General features: G+C 42.5%; 1 pseudogene; it reads left to right on the top strand.

Moving 5' to 3' along the window:
- The first annotated feature begins 11534 nt into the window (after positions 1 to 11534).
- LOC105727621 (keratin, type II cytoskeletal 8-like) lies at positions 11535 to 12437 on the top strand (annotated as a pseudogene).
- Positions 12438 to 20581: the final 8144 nt, after the last annotated feature.

Raw genomic sequence — 20581 nt, 5'->3', positions numbered from 1 at the left:
GATCCACCCGCCTTGGCCTCCCAAAGTGCTGGAATTACAGGCATAAGCTACCATGCTCTACTGCCATTACTGCCAATGGAAAAAACTGCAATTACTTTTGCACCAACCTAGTAACATAGAAGGAACAATTGCTCAGTTTTCTTTTTAGTGGACATGTTGTTCAGAATTTAGTGAATAGCTGTTTTCTATTAGAGCACCAAAGATAATACCAATAATCACAAGTTGCACTAGCTTTTATTACTTTTGGTGACAAGTCATCTGTCAGATGATTTGTTCCTTTCAAAGGTGTATGTGTGTGTGAAGGAGAGGGGGCTTGGCTGCTTTTAATATTTTGTCTTTGGGTTTTAGAAATATAATGATGACTGCTTTCATGTGAATATCATTGCACATATCCTACTTGGAGTTTATAGAACTTCTGGAATCTGTGGCTTTATGTCTTTATTGGTTTTGGAGAATTCTCAGCCAGCATTGCATCCACCCCACTCTTTCTCTCCTTTCCTTTGCAGACTTCAGTTACATGTTTGACTATTCACAGTGCTCTAATTCTCTCTTATTCTCTTTTCTCTGTTCCCACCTTTGCTTCTCCTCACACATTAGCAGGATATTTTTTACTGACGTATTTAAAGTTCACTAATCTCTTCTGCTGTGTCCAATTTGCTTTAAGCACATCTACTGAGTGCATTTTATTTATTTATTTTTGTTGGTTCCAGAATTACTATTTTATTCTGTGTTAAAAATAAGCAAATTTTGGCCAGGTGCTGTGGCTCACAACTGTAATCTCACACTTTAGGAGGCTGAGATGGGTAGATCACGTGAGGTCAGGAGTTTCAGACCAGCTTGGCCAACATGGTGAAACTCTATCTCTAAAAAAATACAAAAAATTGACTGGGCATGGTGGTGGGTGCCTTTAATCCCAGCTGCTTTGGAGCCTGAGGCAGGAGAATTGCTTGAACCTGGGTGGTGGAGGTTGCAGTGAGCAAAGATCGAGCCAGTGCACTCCAGCCTGGATGACAGAGTGAGACTCCATCTCAAAAAGTAAAATAAAACAAAATAAAGTTAAAAAAAAAAAAAAAAATATTTTAGCTGAATAGAGATCAAACTAAAAATTATATATGATATGTGTGTGGACTGGAGAAACAAGTAATAATATTACATCTTCATCCTTCAGTTGGGTGTTTTAATCAGAAAAGAAAATCAATATATTTTTAAAATCAGTTATTTAGAAATATGGATATAAATATCCAAAGAGATAACTAGTTAAAAGTGGTTATCTTTGGGAAGAAGGCAAGGAGTAGGAAAGAGAGAACTCCGTTTGCACAATTGACCTTTTAGAACTATTTGATGTTTATTTTTTAATTCTACTTCTGTGTAACAAACTACCATTTGACCTTTAACAATTATGGATCACTTTGATTAAAAAAAAGTTAAATTATTTAATAAGAAAGAAATTAAGAATAAATGGACTTTAATTATTCACTGGTGAATTTCTTTATCTTATTATTCATTCTCTTAAATCTCAATCACAATTGTTTTAATGTCTGTTTTATATAATTCCAATATCTGGATTTCCTATTTTATTGTCTGTTGTTTCTCCTTATTTTTTGTTAGTTTGGTTCTTTTTCTGGACATGCTTGTTGATATTTAATTAAATGTCAAGTTATATTTTAAAAAATTATAGTGTCTATGCATTTGTTCTCTCTCCTCAGAGAGATTTAACTTTTCATCCAGCAGGCATTTAAGATATGTAAAGATCATTTTTGGCTAATCAGTTATTGAGGTAATTTAAGTCTGAACTTGATTCTCCAAAGGTTTTGGTTTGCCCTTAATCTTAATGCATGTAGTATTTCAAAACCTTCAACGGAAATCCTGGGGTTTTTATCAGTGTCTCTCCTCCTAGGGAGCTTATAGACTCCAATTTCCCAAGAATTCTCTTTCACGTCTTAGCCTTTTACCTGCTGCTTGGTTCCTTCCTCTCTTTCTTTTCCTTCCTTCCCTTCCCTCCCTCCCTCCCTCTTTTCTTTCTTTCTTTTCTTTTTCTTTCTTTCTTTTTCTTCCTTTCTCTTTCTTTATTTTGTCTCTCTTTCCTCTTTCTTTTGAGCTCTTTTTCTCTTCTCCCCTCCTTCCTTCCTTTCTCCTTCCTTCCTTTTTTCTCCTTCCTTCCTTTCTCCCTCCTTCCCTTCCTCCCTTCCCTTCTTTTTCTTTTTTCCTCCTTCCTCCCTCTTTCTTCTTTCTCTCTTTCTTTCATTCTCTCTCTCTATTTCTCTCTCTCTCTCTTTTTATACCTTTCACCATGTGCAGTATCAAGAAGGTGAATGAATGCCTTTAAGGGGACAATGGAGAATAATGATGCCTTTATTTTTCCAAAGTTTCCTTTTCCTTCTATGTCTGTGATACTCTGAAGATCTCTAAGATGTTACTTCCTATTGGCATCATGGTCCAATACTACTTGGAAATTAGCTAACGTTTAAAAGGAAAGCCAACAGAGAAAGTCAGGGTCATTCACACAAATGCCTTTCCCTTCTCTCTGGTTTCCTGGGCCTATTCTTGAAGTCATAACTTTGATTCCAGTTTTGTGGTTGGATAATACATGTTTTTGAGAATTGTTTTTTCAGATAAATAAAACAGCTGTGTACATTCTGACCTATTTCATTAGGAAAATAGCTTTCTCTTACTGTCATACATAATATCCTAACTGAATATATAATCCCTGGCTGGATGAGACCATTTTACCCTCTAAGAGTATTGGTTTCTTTTTCTTTTGTGATCTGGAGTTTTCCTCACACCTAAAGTCAACCTTGATTTTTTTTGCCTTTGTTAATATGCTGGGTTTTTGTCTCATCTGAATTTTAGAAATTTAAAAGATTATCAGCATATGTGTGAATATAATCTTTTTATTAATAATCCTGTAACAGAAGAAATCATTAGTTTTTTCTTAAGGCAGTGACTGTGTTACTCTTTTTGTGGGTCCATATCACAGTTGTTGCTTTGAAACAAAATGAATGCAGAACAACTTTTTTTCATTAAAAAAGAAGCTGATCTTAAAATGCTTGTTATAGAACATTCATACTATAAGCTTATATAGTATAACAGTGTATAATTATATATAAACATAAATATATAATTATTACAGTACTTCTATTTATAGAAATGCAACATATTTATATTCATGAATATATTTGTATATATTCATAAAGTTGTATAGTCATAAATATATATATTCATATATAAATTATTTTTATATGGTATTATTTATATATAAATAAATATTTATATAAATGATATATAATATGACATATTACATAATATATATTATATTATGTTATGGCGCATGTTGTATAATATAGGTTATATTATATGTACTATTAATATATTTATATGTAATATATGTAATAATATATTATACATATTATATTGTATAATTATTATAATTATATTATATAATTCATCCAAACTAAGGAATTGGAGGAAAAGATCTTATGAAGGCACTGTCACCTCTATTCCTCTGCCTGTGACCCACTGTGGAAACCCCTGTAAATATAATCCCTTCTTTATTAGTCTGTTTTTACATTGCTGATAAAAGCATATCTGAGACTGGGCAATTTACAAATGAAAGAGATTTAATGGACTCACAGTTCCACATGGCTAGGAGGTCTCACAATCATGGTGGAAGGTGAAAGGTGCATCTCACATGGCGGTAGACAAGAGACAGAGTGAGAGAGCCAAGTGAAAGGGATTTCTTCTTATAAAACCATCAGTTCTCATGAGACTTATTCATTACCATGAAAACAGTATGGGAGAAACTACCCCCATGATTTAATCATCTCCCACCAGGTCCCTCTCACAATGTGTGGTAACTATGGGAGTACAAGTCACGATGTGATTTGGGAGGGGACATAGAGCCAAACCATATCACCTTCTATGCACATCTCTGAACTAGGTAAGTAAAACTCAACCAGTGGCTCAAGCATGTCATGTTGTTCAGAGGAACTGGGGCTGCTCACCCAGCACAGTAAGACCAGCTATCCACATCAAGATTTTGCAGCAGGAGAAAGGAAGGCATTTATTTGCAGGGCACCAAGCAAGGCAGCTCATGCTTAAGTCCCAGCCACCCAGTTGGCTTACAGGGAAGGATTTTTAAAGTTGGGAGGCAGAGGCGATAGGCAAAGCCATAAATCAATACATGAAGCCTCTACATTTGGTTTGACCTAAAAAAGCAGACGTCTGGAAGCAGAGGCTCATGTAGGCTCACATTAGGACTAGTAATCCCAATACTTTGGAAGGTGGGGGAGGGAGGATTTCTTGAGGCCAGGAGTTTGAGATCAGCCTGGGCAACATAGGGAGATCCCGTCTGTACAATTGTCATAGGTGAGTTAAAAGATTTTCTGATTTGTGATTAGTTAAGGAGGTGAAGCTTTGTCTAAAAATATAGGGTCTGCAGAAAACAATGTTCACTCTGGCCTGTGAGTGTGGCTTCCTCCAGATCCCTCAGGAGGAAATTTAGAACAAGAACTCTAACCACAGTTAGAGTTTAGTCCTCATTTCCTTTTTATCTGAGGTCTATGTGCTAGTTGATCAGTTTAATGGGAGTCTAGGTTTCTGAAAAACAACTCAAGGACATACACTGAAGTGTTATGTTTAGATTCTATAGGGAGTGATTTGGGTTGACTCTGTCTCCACCCAAATCTCATCTTGACTTGTAGCTCCCATAATTTCCATGTGTCATGGGAGGGACCTGGTGGGAGGTAATTGAATCATACTACTTGAATCAGGCCTCCCCCATGGTAGTGAATAAGTCTTACGATATCTGATGGTTTTATCAATGGGAGTTCCCCTGCACAAGCTCTCTTGCCTGCCATCATGTAAGATGTGACTTTGCTTCTCTTTTACCTTCTGTCATGATTGTGAGGCCTCCACAGCCATGTGGAACTGTGAGTCCATTAAACCCCTTTCCTTTTAAATTACCTAGTCTTAGGTATGTCTTTATTAGTAGCATGAGAACAGAGTGATACAGGGAACAAAAACATTTCTTGACTCTAACTTCCTTGGCTATTGTTTTAAGCTACAATGACCTTATTGTTTACAAAGTTGCTGGTTTACTTCTCAGGGCTAGCTAGGTGCCTGGAATTTCTTCGAAGGAACTCAAGATTTTTCTGTTTTCATGCTGGGGTAGGGGAGTGGCACTCAGGAAGTCCCTAAGAGTGGTGCCTGTTACATCTCAGTTACAATATTGTTAGGGAACATATGACCCAGCAATCCCATTGCTGATGTATACTCAAAAGAAAAGAAATTAGCATGTCAAACAGGCATCTCACTCTGATGTTTGTTGCAGCACTGTTTACAATAGTTAAGATTTGGAAGCAACCCAGGTGCCCATCAACAGATGAATGGATAAAGAAAATGTGGTATATGCACACAATGGAGCACTATTCAGCCATAAAAAAGAATGAGATCCAGTCATTTGTAACTACATAGATGGAAGTGGAGAGCGTTATGTTAAGTAAAATAAGCCAGGCACAGAAAGACAAACATCACATGTTTTCACTTTATGGGATGTAAAAATCAAAACAATTGAACTCATGGACATATACATATGGTTACCAGAAGCTGGAAGGGTGAGGGGAGGCATGGTGGGGGCAAGGATCTTGGGTAGGTAGGAGTGGTTAATAGGTTAAAAAAAGTCAAAAAGAATGCATAAGACCTACTATTTGGTAGCACAACAGGGTGGCTATAGTCAATAATAACCCGTATATTTTACAATAACTTAAAGAGTGTAATTGGATTGTTTGTAACTCAGAGGATAAATGCTTGAGGGGATGGATACCCTGTTCTCCATGATGAGCTTATTTCATAAGATCTTTCCCTCTGATTCCTTAGTTTGGATGAATTATATAATATAATTATTATACAATATAATATGTATAATATATTATTACATATATTATGTATAAATATATTAATAGTACATATAATCTATATTATACAACATGTGCCATAATATAATAGAATATATATTATGTAATATGTCATATTATATATTATTTATATAAATATTTATATATAAATATTAATATATAAAAATAATTTCTATATGAATATATACATATATTTATGACTATACAAATTTATGCCTGTATCAAAACATCTCATGTACCCCACAAGTAGGTACACCTACCATGTACCTACAAAAATAACAAATAAAAAACATTTAAAAAGATTACTAGGGAAGTAGGGTCCATACAAGATAGTGATAATACATGTTAGCAAATGCTAAATGCCAAAGGCATGGCACTCACAAGTGCTTCAGGGACTGTGAAACTACCCCCAGGTGACAAGCCAAGCCAAAAGGTACACACAAACACACACACACACACACACACACACACACACACACAGGATCCTGATTGTGCTGCTAGCTCGCAGAAAAAAATGCCCAAATTTCCCTGGCAGTTGAACCAAACAGTGGAGAGGTGATTGCTGAGCTGTTTGGATGAGAGGTTTTGAGCAGCATTGCCTGCTTTTGTTCCTGATTCCTGTGAGAATTTTCACATGTAGCTTTTCTCTGGTTCTGGGAATTGGAGGCATCTGAGCTGGTGAGCAGTCTCTCTGTCACAAGAGGGGACGAGTCAAAGAGGGGACAAGAAACTGAGGACCCGGGAAAGGAGGGTTCTGTAAGGAAGAGCTAGCCTGCTTTGGCCAGGTTCGTTGTTCCTTCTTTATTGGCACACCTTTGGGAGCAGCAAAGAGAGACTAGCAAGCGTCTAACCTGCCTTCGGAATAATCTGAGACCCACCTTGCTGCTTGCTGCTTTTTCTTCCCAAGACAAACCTTGGTTGCACTGTGTATTCCGTCAGCTCCTGGGAGACAGACAGGTGAGGACTAGGAAAGGTGACTGCTGACTCCAAGCAAATGCGTTGCTCTTGAGACCCGAGGCAGGGGAGAGAGGGGTCCGTATGGGCGGAGACTCAGCAGAGGTCAGTGCAAGAACAGGCTGCTGACAGTCTGCGAATTTGTAGTTCACACCTGTGCCCAAGAACCCTGTCCCTCCCATCGGATCCATCCTATGACCTTGGGAGAAGTGGGGGCCACGCCACATGTTCTCAGGTCCTGGAGGAATGGGATCCAAGGTGGGTGGGCGATGCCCCGCGGCAGTCGTGCCTCCCTGGATGTCGCCAGGGGCGGTCAAGCGGAATCCTCCCCCCGCCCCGAAGTTTCGACCATTGACCCCTCCACCTCGGCTCCCCGCCTTCCCTCTTGGGCTCAGGTTCTGATAGTGGCCCTAGGGTGTGGGCACCTAGGATGAAGTAGTGAAAGCGGCAGGCGCTGGGATGAGTCGTCCTGTGCCAAGGAGCAGCAGTTTACTGGAGTTAATGTGGGCAGCTCCTTTGTGAAGGGAAGGAAGACGGTCTCCTGACCGTCTGCCAAGCTCCTGCTCGCCCCCGCCTGTGTGTGCTGTGCAAGTGTGTGTGTGTGTGTGTGTGTGTGTGTGTGTGTGTGTGCTCGCGCGCCGAGGCGTTCCTCAGGTTGTGCAGCTTGGAAACGTAAGGAGCCATTGGAGACGCGGAGGGTGGTGGTGGGGGCTCCACCTCAGGCGGCCCAGGTGAGCCCGGGTCCTGAGACCCGGCTCCTGAACTCGGGCGCAGGCAGAGCGGGGACTGTAGCGCCACGGTCGAAGGTCCTGGGGCCCCAGCAGTGAGGAGACCAGAGCTGCAGGGAGTTTCTAGGGCACGCAACTCCGTCGGGGCCTCGGCCATTGGGCTCCGGGGCTCAGAGATGCAGCCGCGCACGAGGGCTGAGCCCCAGCGGCCAGCGGGATCTGGAGTAGTGGAGCGCGCGGTGCAGGGGGTGCTGGGCACACGTACCCAGACGGAAGCAGAGGACAAGGACAGGAAGGCCGAGCCCAGATCGCGCTCCGAGTGGACGAGGGGTCTCGTGCTGGTCCCGGAGCACGCGTGGGGAGCGGCCCGGGGGCGCCGTGGGAGCCGGCGGCAGCGAGGATGCCGGCACAGGAAAGCGGCTGCCGACTGAGGGCGTGAGCAGGAGGCTGAGGGCTGCCAGCTCCGCGCCTCCATTCCGAGCCTCCCCCCTCTCTGCGGGCCTGGGAGGAAGCCCCCCGCGCGGTGCGGAGGCGCCTCGGCTGCCGGGTTTTGGGGTGCCCGCCCAGCGAGAGGTGAGTGCCGCCGCCGTCTCGTCCGCTCACCCGCTTACCCGAGGGTTCCTTCTCCTCTCCTCTTCCTTCGGTCCTCGCCCCTCTCCAGGGTGCCCGAAATCCCGGGCGTTGGGGGCCTCGGTGTTCGGACTCAGGGGGCAATCGGCAGACAACGCCTCCGGTACCTGTTGGCTCCAGCACCGGGCACCTTGGTGGCCGCCCCGGCCACCTTGCCCTCCATGCGGGAGTCCTGGGTTCTGTCCACCTCTGGCCCCAGCGCGGAGTGCTAGCCTTCCTGGGCGCTTGCTTCTTGCTGCCACCCACCCTGGGTCCTGGGGCGCTGGGGTGCAAGGGGTAATTCGACAGGCCTCTGCAGTCCGGCTGGGACCTAGTCCCTGAGCTCCAAGCAGCTGGATGGGTCTGGCGCCCAGGCAGGGGTTGGCTCCGTCTTCCCCTGGCAGTCTGGGTTTGCCTGGGTGCGGTATCCCCCAACTAGCGCAAAGCGGAGAGACTTGGTCCGAAGGCGCCTAAGCAGCAGCAGGTAGTTCTGGGCCGGCCTCAGGGCGAGGGAGAGCGCGGGACTTCCCAACCTGAGGGGCTGGGGGCACTGAGAGCAGGGGCTTGCGTCCTAGCCTCTGTCCACATGTGCCCGGGGCCACCACCCCACCATCATTTCCCACTGCTCTTTTTTCTTGGACGAGGCCTGTGTGAGGAAGGTGCCCTTTTTCCATTTGGAACGAAGTCCTTAGCTCCTGAGTGAAGCGGTGCCTGCAGTTCCCTCAGTGCCAAGACTGGGGCACCCGCCACCCCTAGGCCCTGAGCCGGTTTTCTGCAAAAAAGGAGACTTTCTTGGGCTCAGAGACCAGCAGCTTAGCGCCAGCTGTGTGTGGCTGGAAGTCTGTTTAGTGGTGATAATAACTACATTCTAAAGGACCCACAGTAACCTCTGCGACAGAGTTGAAATGATCTTCCCAGAAGAAATGGGTAGATTTCAGCTCTGCATGTGTTCAGACAAACGCAACATTTGCGCATATGTGAGAACTCATGAGCTCCTAGGAATTTCAGGTTCTGCTTCTTTAACTGCTGGCTTTTGATCAAAAAGGAAAACTATTTTTCAATTTGGACATCAGAGCTTTGGAAAGGAATTTAAAGCCATTTGGTGTGAAATTGTCTTGAGGCTAGAAGATGTGTCTTTCACAGGCGCAGGATTCCAGCTCTCCTCCTTGGCTTGTTCGTGATTTTATTTCATTTTCTTGGGGTAGGAGGAGGTGTTGGAAGAAGAACGTGGAGTGTTGATTTTTATCTGCCATGAAACACCCACGTCTGCAGTGAACTGAAGAAACAGAGCCCCTCCACTGGAATTCCACCAGGGCAGGCTGCTGTGGGCACACAGCTCAGGGCATCCCTGGGGCTTTGGTCGGGGACCCCACTGATTGCCTGAGGAACTAGCAAAGTTATGCAGTTCCTGGAGCCCAGGAATGAATCCTAAACTGGGCATGGTGATGGAACCACAAGGCTGAGAGGTCTGGGATTACAGGCACCTGCCACCACGTCCAGCTAATATTTGTGTTTTTAGCAGAGACAGGGTTTCACCATGTTGACCAGGCTGGTCTTGAACTCCTGACCTCAGGTGATCTGCCCACCTTGGCCTCCAAAAGTGCTGGGATTACAGGTGTGAGCCACTGAGCCTGGCCTCATTTTTGTATTTTTAATAGGTATGGGAATTCACCATGTTGGCCAGGCTGGTCTCGAATCCCTGACTTCAAGTGATTCACCTGCCTTGGCTTCTCAAACTGCTGGAATTACAGGCCCAACTAAGAAAGGTCTCATTGATGAGCTATATTTAGGCTGACACCAGAATGACATGAAGTGATAAGGTGGGGGAATATCTGTGGAAAAACTGCCAGGGCATGGGAACAGCCAGTGCAAAAGTCTCAAAGCAGGAATGAACTGGGCTCATTAGAGGAGAAGGAAGGAGGCTGGTATGGCAGGAGATGAGTCCAGAGAGCTGGGGCCTAGCTCATACGGGCCACCCTGTGGAGTTTGGGTTTGATACTGAATTCAGTAGAAGCCACTGAAGGATTTTAAACAGGTGAGTAATGTGACTTAGTCTATATTTTCTAAAGATCATGCTGTCTCCACTTCCATTCTGCCTTCACTACCTTGGTATAATAAAGTAAGTGTTTATCCATCAGAGTGTAAAACAAAATGTAGTGTTTAAGGGTAACAGATAGAAAATGCTTTGCTGACCTTAATTTGGTGACTTCTAATGTACCAGTTAAGTGCAGATACAAACAAAACTGCAATCACAGTGTGATTTCAGTTTTGCTTAAAAACATGGTACAGAAGAACAATGGGAATAAATGGACCAAAAACGTAAGCAATGCTTGTCCAAAGGTGTTGGCATTAAGAGTGAGTTTACAGTTTTGCAAATGAGCACACATTTCTTTTATAATCAGAAGATTTGTTTTAAAATGTAGACACCAGGCTGGGCACGGTGGCTCATGCCTGTAATCCCAGCACTTTGAGAGGCCAAGATGAGTGGATCACCTGAGGTCCAGGAGTTGACCAGCTTGGCCAACATGTTGAAACCACATCTCTACTAAAAATACAAAAAATTAGTTGAGGATGGTGGTGGGCGCCTGTAATCCCAGCTCCTTGGGAGGCTGAGGCAGGAGAATTGCTTGAACCAGGGTGGCGGAGTTTGCAGTGAGCCAAGATTGTGCCGCTGCACTCCAGCCTGGGCAACAGAGAAAGACTCTGTCTCAAAAAAATTAAATAAATAAAAAGACGAAGAAGCAGCTTCTCCACTCCTTCTGGAATCTCTCTCTGGTTCAGCCCACCTGTATCCACTTCTGCCTCCACCATGTCCATCAGGGTGATCCAGAAGTCCTACAAGGTGTCCATCTCTGGCCCCGGGGCCTTCAGCAGCCGCTCCTTCATGAGTGGGCCCAGTGCCCGCTTGAGCTTCTCCCGAGTGAGCAGCAGTGGCTTCCAGGGTGGCCTAGGTGCAGGCTATGCTGGGGCCAGCGGCAAAGGCATGGGAGGCATCACCGCTGTCACCATCAACCAGAGACTGCTGAACCCCATTAAGATGGACGTGGACCCCCAACATCCAGGCCGTGTGTATCCAGGAGAAGGAGCAGATCGAGACCCTCAACAAGTTTGCTTCCTTCATCGACAAGGTGCGGTTCCTCGAGCAGCAGAACAAGATGCTGGAGACCAAGTGGAGCCTCCTGCAGCAGCAGAAAATGGCTCGGAGCAACATGGACATGTTTGAGAGCTACATCAACAACCTGAGGCGGCAGCTGGAGACTCTGGGCCAGGAGAAGCTGAAGCTGGAGGCGGAGCTTGGCAATATGCAGGACTGGTGGAGGACTTTAAGAACAAGTATGAGGAAGAGATCAATAAGCGTACAGAGATGGAGAATGAATTTGTCCTCATCAAGAAGGATGTGGATGAAGCTTACATGAACAAGGTAGAGCTGGAGTCTCACCTGGAAGGACTGACTGACGAGATCAACTTCCTCAGGCAGCTGTATGAAGAGGAGATCCGGGAGCTGCAGTCCCAGATCTCCGACACGTCTGTGGTGCTGTCCATGGACAACAGCCGCTCCCTGGACATGGACAGCATCATCGCTGAGGTCAAGGCGCAGTACGAGGAGATCGCCAATCGCAGCCGGGCTGAGGCAGAGAGCGTATAGCAGATCAAGTATGAGGAGCTGCAGATGCTGGCTGAGAAGCACGGGGATGACCTGCGGCGTAAGAAGACTGAGATCTCCGAGATGAACCGGAACATCAGCCGGCTCCAGGCTGAGATCGAGGGCCTCAAAGGCCAGAGGGCTTCCCTGGAGGCCGCCATTTTAGATGCTGAGGAGTGTGGGAACCGAGCAGTCAAGGATGCTCATACCAAGCAAAAGGAGCTGGAGACCGCCCTGCAGCGGGCCAAGCAGGACATGGCACGGCAGCTGCGTGAGTACCAGAAACTGAAGAACATCAAACTGGCCCTGGACATCGAGATCACCACTTACCACAAGCTACTGGAGGGCGAGGAGAGCCGGCTGGAGTCCGGGATACAGAACATGAGTATCCACACGAAGACCAGCAGCAGCTATGCACGTGGTCTAAGCTCTGCCTGTGGGGGCCTCACAAGCCCCGGCCTCAGCTACGGCCTGGGCTCCAGCTCCAGCTCCGTCAGCCGCACCAGCTCCACCAAGGCTGTGGTTGTGAAGAAGATTGAGACCCGCGATGGGAGGCTGGTGTCCGAGTCCTCTGACGTCCTACCCAAGTGAACAGCTGCAACAGCCCCTCCCAGCCTGTCCCTCCTGAGGCTGCCTCAGAGCCTGGGAAGGAAGCTGCTGTGCAGGGGAGCACAGGGAACAGGAGACCCACCCGACGCTCAGCCCTAGTCCTCAGCCCACCCTCGGGGAGTTTACTGCCTGGGGATCCCCCTTGCCCATGCCTCCAGCTGCAAAACAATTCAATTGCTTTTTTTTTTTTTTTTTTTTTGGTCCAAAATAAAATGTCAGCTAGCTCGGAGAAAAAAAAAAAAAAAAAAAAGACACATGATCACCAATGCCTTGAATACAGTGTTGGGAGACTATATCTACTAAACACTTCCCCGCTACCATCTTATTTTGGAAATTTTAATCTAAAAATCCCAAAAAAACCCTAGAAGAAAACCTAGGCAATACCATTCAGGACATAGGCATAAGCAAGGAATTCATGACTAAAACACCAAAAGCATTGGCAACAAAAGCCAAATAGACAAATAGGATCTAATTAAACTGAAGAGCTTCTGCACAGCAAAAGAAACAGTCATTAGAATGAAGCAGTAACCAACAGAATGGGAAAAACTTTTTGCAATCTGCCCATCTGACAAAGGGCTAATATCCAGAATCTACGAAGAACTAAAACACATTTACAAGAAAAAAACAACCCCATCAAAAAGTGGGCAAAGGATATGAACAGACACTTTTCAAAAGAAGACATTTATATAGCAAACAAACATGAAAAAATGCTCATCATCACTTGTCATTAGAAATGCAAATCAAAACCACATTGAGATACCATCTCACACCAGTTAGAATGGCAATCATTAAAAAAATCTGGAGACAACAGATGCTGGAGAGGATGTGGAGAAATAGAAACACTTGTACACTGTTGGTGGGAGTGTAAATTGGATCAACCATTGTAGAAGACAGTGTGGTGATTCCTCAAGGATCTAGAAATAGAAACACCATTTGACCCAGAAATCCCATTACTGGGATATACCCAAAGGATTATAAATGATCCTATTATAAAGACATATGCACACATATATTCATTGTGGCACTGTTTACAATAGCAAAGCCTTGGAACCAACCCAAATGCTCATCAATGATAAATTGGATAAAGAAAATGTGGCACATATATGCCATGGAATACTATGCAGCAATAAAAAAGGATGAGTGCATGTCTTTTGTAGGGACATGGATGAAGCTGGAAACCATAATTCTCAGCAAACTGACACAAGAACAGAAAACCAAACACCACATGTTCTCACTCATAAGTGGGTGTTGAACAATGAGAACACATGGACACAGGTAGGGAAACATCACACACTGGGGCTTGTTTGGGCATGGAGAGGGCTAGAGGAGGGATAGCAGATGGTAGGTTGATTGGGGAGGGATAACATCAGGAGAAATACCTAATATAGGTGAGCGGGGGATAGATGCAGCAAACCACCATGGCATGTGTATGCCTATGTAACAATCCTGCATGACCTGCACATGCACTCCAGAACTTAAAAGTATAATTTTTAAAAAAAGAAATTAAAACTGAGAAATTTAAAAAACTTTTACTCCTTTAAAATAATAATAAACCCATTACATGTAGCATAATTTTTAAATAAAATATAAATTTCCTCAAACAAAGTGAAAAAAAATCATTTCCAAGTTCAAGTTTATTGCAGGCAAAAAGGTGTCATGAGAATTTCATCAACTTTCCTCATCATAGATCGAAATGATAATATGGTTTATTCCAAAATGTTTATTTTGTAGCCTCATTTTATGACATTGGTATTTTTCCTTTACTTGGAAATATAAGGCTTTTGTTAGCTTTTTTTTTTTTTAAGATGCAGTTTGGCTCTTGTCATCGAGTCTGGAGTGCAGTGGCACCTGCTCTGCTCACTGCAGTCTCCAGCTCCTAGGTGCAGGCAATTCTGCCTCAGCCTCCCAAGTAGCATGCCTGGCTAATTTTTGTATTTTTAATGGAGATGGAGTTTCACCATGTTGGCCAGGCTGATCTCGAACTCCTGTGCTCACACATCTCAGCCTCCCAAAGTGCTGAGAGCCACCACACCCAGCTTCAGCCTTTAAAACAAGCAAGGAAAGCTGAGCACGGTGGCTTGCACCTGTAATCCCAGCACTTTGGGAGGCAGAGGTGGGCAGATGACTTGAGCTCAGGAGTTTGAGACCTACCTGGGCAACATGGTGAAACCCCACCTTATGTAGATAAAATACAAAAACCCACCAGTTGTGGTGGTGTGTGCCTGTAGTCCAAGTTACTCTAGAGGCTGAGGTGGGAGGATTGCTTGAACCTGCAGAGTCAAGGCTGCAATGAGCTGTGATTACATCACTGCACTACAGCCTGAGGTTGCAGTGAACCGTGATTGCACCACTGTACTACAAACTGACAGCAAAACTTTGACCCCCCAAAAAAATTGCAGTGAAAACATAAAATTTGCCATCTTAATTTTTTTTAACTATATGTTTTATTAGTGGCATGTCTATTTACATTATTATAAAAAAGACCTTCAGACTTACATATTTCAAAACTAAAACTCAAGCACATCAACATTTGTCCATTTTATTTTCTCTCCAGCCCTGGACAAACATGCTTCCACTTTCTGTTTCTGTGTGTTTCACTACTGAAAATATGTGTTAGTTGGTTACTGACTTCTTTCAGTTAACATAATATTCTCAAGGCTTATTGTTATAGAATGTGACAAAATTTCTTTTTAAGGCTGACTAGCATTCTATATATTTGAGACAGGGTCTCACTCTTGCCTAGGCTTGAGTGCAATGATGTGATCTCTGCTCACTGCAACCTCCACCTCCCAAGTTCAAGCAATTCTGTTTCAGCCTCCTGAGTAGCTGGGATTGCAGGTGCCTGCCACTATGCCTGGCTAATTTTTGCATTGTTAGTAGAGACGGGGTTTCACCGTGTTGAAAAAGCTGGTCTCCAACTCCTGATCTCACATGATCCAACTGCCTCAATCACCCAAAGTGCTGGGATTATATGCATGAGTCACCATGTCTGGCCTTGTTGTTATTTTTGAGACATGAGCTCACTGTCACCCACGCTGGAATGCAATGGTGTCATCAAAGCTTACTGCAGCCTCTACCTCTTAGACTCAAGAGATCCTCCCACCTTAGCCTCCTAAATCAATGGGACTACAGGTGCATACCACTATGCTTGGCTAATTTAAAAATATGTCTTTGTACAGTGTGGCAATTCCTCAAGGATCTAGAAATAAAAATACCATTTGACCCAGCAATCCCATTACTGGATATATAACCAAAAAACTATAAATCATTCTATTATAAAGACACATGCACACGTATGTTTATTGCAGCACTGTTTACAATACCAAAGACTTGGAACCAACCCAAATGCCCATCAGTGATAGACTGAATAAAGAAAATGTGGCACATATACACCATGGAATACTATGCAACCATTAAAAACGATGAGTTCATGTCCTTTGCAGGGACATAGATGAAGCTGGAAACCATAATTCTCAGCAAACTGACACAAGAACAGAAAACCAAACACCGCATGTTCTCACTCATAAGTGGGTGTTGAACAATGAGAACACAGGGAGGGGAACATCACACACCAGGGCCTGTCAGGAAGTGGGGGGCTAGGGGAGGGATAGCAGGGAGTGGGGGGACTGGGGAGGAATAGCATTAGGAGAAATATCTAATGTAGATGACCGTGGGATGAATGCAGCAAACCACCATGGCACGTGTATACCTATGTAACAAACCTGCACAACCCACACATGTACCCCAGAACTTAAAATATAATTAAAAATATATATATATATATATACATATATATATATATATATGTATATATATATATGTCTTTGTAAAAACAAGATCTCATTGTGTTGCTCAAGTTTGTCCTGAACTCCTGGGCTCAAGCAATTGTCCTGCCTCAGCCTCCCAAAGTGCTGGAATTACAGGCATGAGCCACCACACCTGGCCTATCCCACATTTTTTTTTATCTGTTAATCAGTTGAGAGATATCTGGGTTGCTATCCTTTTTTGGCTTTTATGAATAATGCTGCAATAAACATGAGTGTGTACATATCCCTTCTAAATTCTGCAGTGCATAGTTGGATGCATATAAAGGAGTGAGTTTGCTGATCATATAATAATTTCCTTTTTAATTCTTTGAGGAATCTTTATAGTGTGTGTGTGTGTGTGTGTGTGTGTGTGTGTGAGGGGGGGGTATTATTTTTCTCCACCAAAAGTGCAAAAGGATTCCAATGCCTCCAAACTCTTTACAGATCTGATATTTTTTATAGCAACAACTCTAATGGGTGAAGTGATATGTCATTGTGATTTTACTTCACATTTCTCTAAAAATTAGCAAATTTTGAGCATCCTTTTAAATGCATTTTGGCCATTTGTATATCTTTAGAGAAATGTCAGTTCAATCCTTTGTTCATTTTTAAATCAAGTTATCCACTTTATTGTTGAGTTTTAGGAATTATTTATTCTGGATATTAAGTCCTGACAAATATGTGCTTTGCATATATTTTCACCCATTTTTTAGGTGGCATTTTCGCTGCAGTAAATGTTTCCTTTGAAGTGCAGAAATTTCAAAATTTGGCGTAGTCCTGTTTTCTGTTTCTTTTTTTTTTTTTTTAATTGCATTTTAGCTTTTGGGGTACATGTGAAGAACATGCAAGATGGTTGCATAGGTACACACATGGTAGCATGATTTGCTGCCTTCCTCCCCTTCACCTATATCTGGCATTTCTCCCCATGCTATCTCTCCCCAACTTCCCACCCCCTACTGTCCCTCCCCTGTTTTCTGTTTCTTTGTTGCTTATGCCTTTGATGGCATATCCAAGACAACAGGGCCAAGACCAGTGTCATATTCTCCCCTTTATTGTCTTCTAAGAGTTTTATTAGTTGTATTTCTTAAGTTTCAGTATTTAGTCTACTTATAATATTTTTTATATGGTGTAAGGGAATGATCCAATTTCAGTTTTCCCATGTAGATAGTCAGTTTTGAACATCATATTGAAGGGATTTTTCCCTATTATGTGGTCATGTCAAACTTGTGAAATATTATTTGATCATATACACAGGGGCTTATTTATGGGCTCACTATTCTGTTCTATGAATTATTTGTCTTTGTGACAACATCACATTTTTCTTTTAGATGGCGTCTCACTCTCAGTCTAGAGTGTAGTGATAGGATGTCAGCTCATTGCAGCCTCCGCCTCCTGGATTCAAGCAATTCTCCTGCCTTAACCTCCTGAGTAGCTGGGATTACAGGCATGTGCCACCATGCCTGGCTAATTTTTTGCATTTTAGTAGAGACAGAAATGCAAAACTTGTTGCCCAGGCTGGTCCCAAACTCCTGAGCCAGGTGATCTACGCACGTCGGCCTCCCAAAATGTTGGGATTACAGGCATAAGCCATCACGTCTGCCCCATATCGTTTTTATTTTTTAGCTTTATGTTTTCAAGTCAGAAAGTGTAATGCCTCTTTGGTCCTTTTTTTTTGTGTGTGTGTGTGTGTCTTTGTTCTTTTTAAGGATGCTTGGCTAGTCAAAGTTTCTACACAATTTATGGGACTGAAAAAATATATTTTTGCAATTAAAGGACCATTGGGAGTTTGATAAATATTACATTGCATACAAATTTATCACTGTGGGTTATGGTTATGTGTCCTAACAGAATCTACCATATGTGGTTGAGAGTATTGTGTATTCTGCTTTTGACTAGAGAGTTCTGTACATGTGTGTTATATCTAATTGGTCTATAATGTTTTCCAAGTTTTCTGTTTTCTTGTTGATCTCCTGATTTTTATTTATTATTGAAGGTGGTAGGCCATGAAGTCTACAGTTACTGTGTTACTCTGTATTTCTTGCTCTACTTCTGTCAATGTTTGATTTATATATTTAGATGCCCTGATTATATACACATATTTATTTATAACTTGTAGATTTATTGTAAATGTACCCATTTAGGCAGTGTACAACAATTTTTGTCTCATGGCAGTTTTTGACTTAAAGTATATTTTGTTTAATATAATCCTGGCCTCTCTGTCCAATTGTGGTTACTATTTGCATGGAATATATTTTTTTATCCTGTTACTTCAGCCTGTTTTGAGTCCTTACAGCTAAAGTGAGTCTCTTGTACACAGCATATTGTAGGATCTTGTTTGTTCTTTATTCATTCAGCCATTTTATTTTTTTTCAAGTTTAACCCATTTATATGTAATAAAATTTCTGAAGAAAATGAAGTTACTGTTACCATTTTTAAAATGTTATCTGTGTTTCTTGTAGATGTTTTGTCTCACTTTCTTTTATACTGCCTTCACTTTTTGGTATTAATTTTGTAATGACATGCATTGATTTGTTTCTAATTTTCTTTTTGATTACATTGAGAAATAGAGTGTACATAAGACATCTTAAAGTTATTACAGTGTAATTTAATCTTATAACAACTTTACTTAAAATTGAATATAAGAGCTGGCCAGGCACGTTGACTCATGCCTGTAATCCCAGCACTTTGGAAAGCTGAGGCTGGCGTATCATGAGGTCAAGAAATCAAGACCATCCTGGCCAACATGGTGAAACCCCGTCTCTATTATTAAAAATATAAAACTTAGCTGGGTGCGGTGGTATGCATCTGTAGTCCCAGCTACTTGGGAGGCTGAGGCAGGAGAATTGCCTGAACCTGGGAGGCAGAGGTTGCAGTGAGCTAAGATCACATCACTTCGCTCTAGCCCGGTTACAGAGCAAGACTCTGTCTCAAGAAAAAAAAACAAAAACTATACCTCTTCACATTCCCTACTTTATTAATGTCACAAATTATATCATTTTAGAGAATATATGTATTAACAGGTTTATGTAGATTTATGTTCATGTTTTCTAAATTCTATAGCAGAGTTTTAAGGGTTTTATGTACCATAATTAATGACAATAGATAATTGTATGTCTGTGTATCTACCTTTAACAGAACCTTATATTTTAATATGGTTTAATGATGTTGCCCAGCATTGTTTCAGTTTTCAACATAATGGACTTTAGCATTTCATGTAGAATTATTCTAGTAGTGACAAGCACCCTCAGCATTTGCTTATCTTGGAAAGCCTTTATTTTTGAAGTAAAATTTTCCCACATCAAATATTCTTGATTGGTGGTATTTTTTGTTTCATCACTTTGAAATGTGGATACTTCTTTAAGTAACCTCTCTACCACTTCCTTCTTAGAATAATATATTATTCTAAGACTTTGTTTATGAATATATTGGTCTACTTGATGGTGTCCAATAAGTCCCATATTTCATCTTCATTTTCTCCATTCTTTTTATAAACTTTTCTTCCATAACTGAATGTTTAGAAATGATATCTCTTTGATTTTCTGATTTTCTATTTTGGGGTTCTAGTATGTGTATATATATGTATATAGAGAGGGTTTTTTTTTTTTTCTTGAGACAGAGTCCACTCTGTCACTCAGGCTGGAGTGCAGTGGTGCAAGCGTGGCTCACTGCAACCTCCACCTCCTGGGTTCAAGTGATTCTCTTGCCTCAGCCTTCTGAGTAGCTGAAACTATAGGCATGTACTACCATTCCCAGATAATTTTTGTATTTTTAGTAGAGTAAGCATTTTCTTAAGTATAGAAATATAACTAATTCTTGATTTAACTTTAGTGTTTTATTTTTCTTTGTAGAAACCAAGCTTAGAAATTTAAACTCTGCATGCCAAATGTTTCTATTGTAGTTTACTGTATGTATACACTCAGCTCATGAAATTCTTTTTTGACTTACTACAAGGGAACACTGATAGCAATCATCCAGGCTATTAATTCTGGCTGCTTCACAGGCATGTTCTCAGATGTGTCTTCTCTGGACTTGTGTGTCTATTTTTCAAGTTAAAGAGATTTTTGGCCAGGCACGGTGGCTCACACATGTAATCCCAGCACTTCAGGAGGCCAAGGTGGGTGGATTATCTGAGGTCAGGAGTTTGAGACCAGCCTGACCAACATGATGAAACCTCATCTCTACTAAAAGTACAAAAATTAACCAGGAGTCATTGCAGGTCCCTGTAATCCCAGGGACTCAGGGGGCTAAGGCAGGAGGATTGCTTGAACCCATGAGGTGGAGGTTGCAGTGAGCTGAGATTTCACCACTGTACTCCAGCCT

This window comes from Aotus nancymaae, unplaced genomic scaffold (assembly GCF_030222135.1).
Source record: "Aotus nancymaae isolate 86718 unplaced genomic scaffold, 86718_ANA_hifiasm-v0.15.2.pri h1tg000115l, whole genome shotgun sequence".
Classification (NCBI taxonomy): domain Eukaryota; kingdom Metazoa; phylum Chordata; class Mammalia; order Primates; family Aotidae; genus Aotus; species Aotus nancymaae.
Note: the sequence above shows the minus strand (reverse complement) of the source record. Positions and strands in the feature narration are given on the sequence as shown.